The sequence below is a fragment of the Adiantum capillus-veneris genome, chromosome 25, assembly GCF_014529385.1.
Source record: "Adiantum capillus-veneris isolate H3 chromosome 25, ASM1452938v2, whole genome shotgun sequence".
Taxonomy (NCBI): Eukaryota; Viridiplantae; Streptophyta; class Polypodiopsida; order Polypodiales; family Pteridaceae; genus Adiantum; species Adiantum capillus-veneris.
In genome coordinates, this window is record NC_140955.1 from 111,307,573 (window position 1) to 111,311,376 (window position 3,804).

The following is a 3,804-nucleotide window of genomic DNA, read 5'->3' on the forward strand; positions in this document are numbered from 1 at the left end:
CCCAGAAATCGGACGGCCCGCACCTTCTTGCATCAGTATGGTCTACAGCTTGCCCCCTTTCACCCATTATAACTTGGTCGTCAAACCATCCTAATTCGAAGACTTCAGAATTGTATCCTTGATGCAGCTTCTCCAGCTTTGCTTGACTAGTGTCGATTTAAACCATTCAAGTACCAAGGTCAAGCTTGCTACAAGCTATGTAGCAGGCAATGTTGTTTCTTGAGCATCTTTCGCACGTCGACCTGCAGATATCATAGTACATCTAGGGGGTGTTGATTATTAATGGGGACTTCTGTCAACAACTGGCTTTCCTTCTCATTGTCTCCTTACTTGGCTATAGAGGAAAGATCCCCTACGGAGGAAGCTGCATCTGTCGCTCATCATAATGCTATGCATGGCACATGAGGTGTGTACAGAGGCGCTCATCTCAACCTTTATCAAAGCACCGATCATGATCATCATCAACACCAATCGCCAGCTCAGTTGCATGCGGAAAGTTTGAGCTCTCCTTTGAGTTCTGCCTGCTACAGTAGCAGTTGCACACCTGCTTCCTTATGCTTTGCTTATTTACCTATAGAAAATCATGGATCCTTCACCTCTCAGATGCTTGATATTACTCGCATCAGGCCACATTCAGCAGGCACCAGCAGTCATGAAGATGTCATAGAAGCTTTTCCCAACTCGTCCTCTTCATCTGGTATGCATTCATGGTCGTTTAGCAATTTCTTCTCCTCATTCATCTGCATCAGGGTAAGTAGCGACTCCCTGAAGTAAGTGTAATTAGTCACTCCTTGATCACGCTTCTTTGAGCCTTAATTATTCCTGCCTCTTAAATGAAGACATCGAACATCCACAACGCCTTGCAACAATGTGCATGCAGTTTTCTTGCTTCTGAAAATCGATTATTACCTTTGCGCGTTGCTTCGCGAAACTCCTTCACTCTCACCATGTTTTCTCTTCTGGCCTTCTTTAGTTATCTCTCGCATACACAAATCTGTCCTTATGCCGGCTAAGCTAGTTTACCTCTTGACTGTCCTGCACCTAAGGTTCAAGGCAACTCGTGAATTAAAGGGACTTAGCAAGTATTTGTACATACATAATGGCCTCACTTTAAAGATTTGGAGCAGTTTTCACCTGTGCAGACGCACTACCTGATGAACACAAGTGTGGTAAATATGGTAGGAGGCAACGGCGATGCAGGCTGCGATTTAGAAGATCGTCACGATCCTCGTCAACACTATTTTCAGGCAGAGGCAGCAAGTCATCCGAGTAATATATTGGCTCTACAAAACTTTGGTGTGTGAGTGAAGACAGAAGATGGGCCTAAGTTGGAAGACTTACTAGGATCGGGAGGGCCAGATTATAACCATGTGGGAAATGAAAGCATGTACTATCATCACTCTCATGACCATTCCATGCTGGAGGTTGGTATCAACATCAACTCCACGCCCTTCCCCACATCATCATCTTCATCACAGTCATACAAGTAGATACCCCCCTCCATCCATGTTGTCAGAGCTTCTGGACCACTCTATAACCACAATGCAGACTATCTACCCCAGACAAGAGAAGCTCCACTCCTTCATCATTATGATGTACAGTCAAGCAAGTTTCTTCAGTTGCATGGCCATCAGCCCAATCCCACGGCTAACTTTATTCATTTCCCACCATCGCTGCATCCTCAAGCTCCTTTCGTGGTTGAAAATTTGTTGACGACAAGCATTTTTGCAACGAGACATGGCTCCATGGTTATGGAGAGTTGAGGAGTGCATTAACGCTGTGGAGAAGGCGTGCAAGTTTACGTTGCTGTCACTTGACGCTTCCGCCAGCTCACGTGTGGTTGCAACTCGTCTCTCTTTCAATCTCTGACAGGAAGCCCTCTTCTCAGCATTGCCCAACTCTGCCCACAATGCAGGCTCTCTCTTCGCTACACACACATGCGCGCGCATATCCACACGCCCTTTCTCTCCAACATGCACCCATCTAGAGGTAAGCACAATTTCATCAGATCAGGCAAGAATATTGGCATTTTATCCCCACGCAAATCCTACATTCTTGCTGAGTTAGACTACCTCTCTATCCAAAACTTGTACCTTATTTGTATGACTTTGAGCTGCTCAGCTTAGCTCAATCTTATTTTTGATCCTTGTAGACCAAGATTATCATCATCATACAAAGACAATTCTGTATTGTGCGCTTTCCAATTCAGCTGTATGACAAATTATGGATCCTTAATTTCAACTCAAACTAATTGAAACATAAATTCTAGTGACCACGGGGGGCTTCTTGGGGCTTAATCAATGCTAATTTGAACATTTTGGAGAGATATATTGGGATCTCTTGTTAAGAAGGGCACTTGATTTAAAGATGATGGAGATGGACACAGGGATGGAGATGGAGGAGGTGTGATCAGAGAAAAGAGCTATGTATGGGCAAGGAGGTGGTGCAAGTGAGGAAGGGGTGCTCTGCTTAGGGGGTGCGAGCGACGAGGGATTTGATGACAAGCTGTATATGCTCCTATGCCACACCAAGGTCATCGTGATAGGCTGGAATTGGAGCTGATCTCTTGAGACAGCTAATTCCAATGTTCAAGGATTTCAGCTACTAGTGTGGGAAGATTCCAGACAGCAGACTGGAAGAAATCAGAGACTAGACTGAAATGTGGATACTGAAATAAGAATCAAACTTATAGACTGGAATAAGGTTCAGATTCAGATTCAGATTCAGAAGACTGGACGAGAAGTAAGTATCATAGAAATATATGCCATGATTGAGATTAGAAATCAAGATTACAGTGAATATAACTACAGAGGGAAAGTACAGCCGATAATACTGCCACTGATGCTCAAGTACAATGATAGCCCAAAGCGCTAATAAAAGTGATAACAGTTGCCAACCCGATAATAATGTAATGGGCCCTATTTATACACTTTGGGTTTACGATAGTAATTACTAAGTAATTCACTGCCCATCTCCTAAGAACACGTTCCCACATGGTGATTATCCAGCCATCTATATCCTTCCCTTCTTTCTTGAATTTTGGCAAGATTCCAAAAATTTTGAAAAATTCCCTTGTCTGATTCTGATGTGAGACTGAAAAATCCATCGTCTGGTTCTGATGTTGGGATGCCAGCTTGACCACATAGAGAATGGCCATTCAAAGATTACGAGTAGGAGTTCAAGAAGGACCAAGGATTGCAGAAGGCAGCGGAAAAGGCCAAGGTGGAGCTCTCACCAGGCCAAGGTGGACCGGTCATCAGGCCAAAGTAGAGCTGTCATCTCTCCCTGCCTGCTGAGAAGAAAAGTTGCCACTTAATTCTGAGATGGAACTACCCAGTATCCTTCCATTGGACCGTCTTCCTTTTGCCTTTGCTCTTTGACTGGGATGGTGCCTGAGAAGTCCCAGCACTAGCATTCTCCTTCTGAATCAGTCTCTAAATGGCCTCCTGCTCAAGCTGATCCCGTTCGTCTGTGGTCATCTCTACCTCATAAGGCGTGAGAGAATGATAGGTTTTGGTGTCAGGATCATAGAGTGTATGCCTGCCCTTGCTCAGTCTGGTTCAGGCCAGCTTATGACAATGCGAAGCAATATGGATCCATCCTTTTGGAAGAGGCTGATTTGTTTTGACGCAAGCTTTGAAAAGAATTTCAGCCATCTCCCTGTACTGCGGTGCCAGACCCAGCTTTGCTGCAATGTCTTTTTCAGGCAATTTGGAAGATTTGACCGTGAGTTGTAGCAACTAAGTAGTAATCCTAGTCAATCCTCTAACTCGAATCTTCCACTGGCCCATACACAGTTGAATC

The 3,804-nt window shown here is 44.5% G+C and overlaps 1 pseudogene; it reads left to right on the plus strand.

Moving 5' to 3' along the window:
- The first annotated feature begins 282 nt into the window (after positions 1-282).
- Positions 283-1,763, plus strand: LOC147425475 (uncharacterized; annotated as a pseudogene).
- The last annotated feature ends 2,041 nt before the right edge of the window (positions 1,764-3,804 follow it).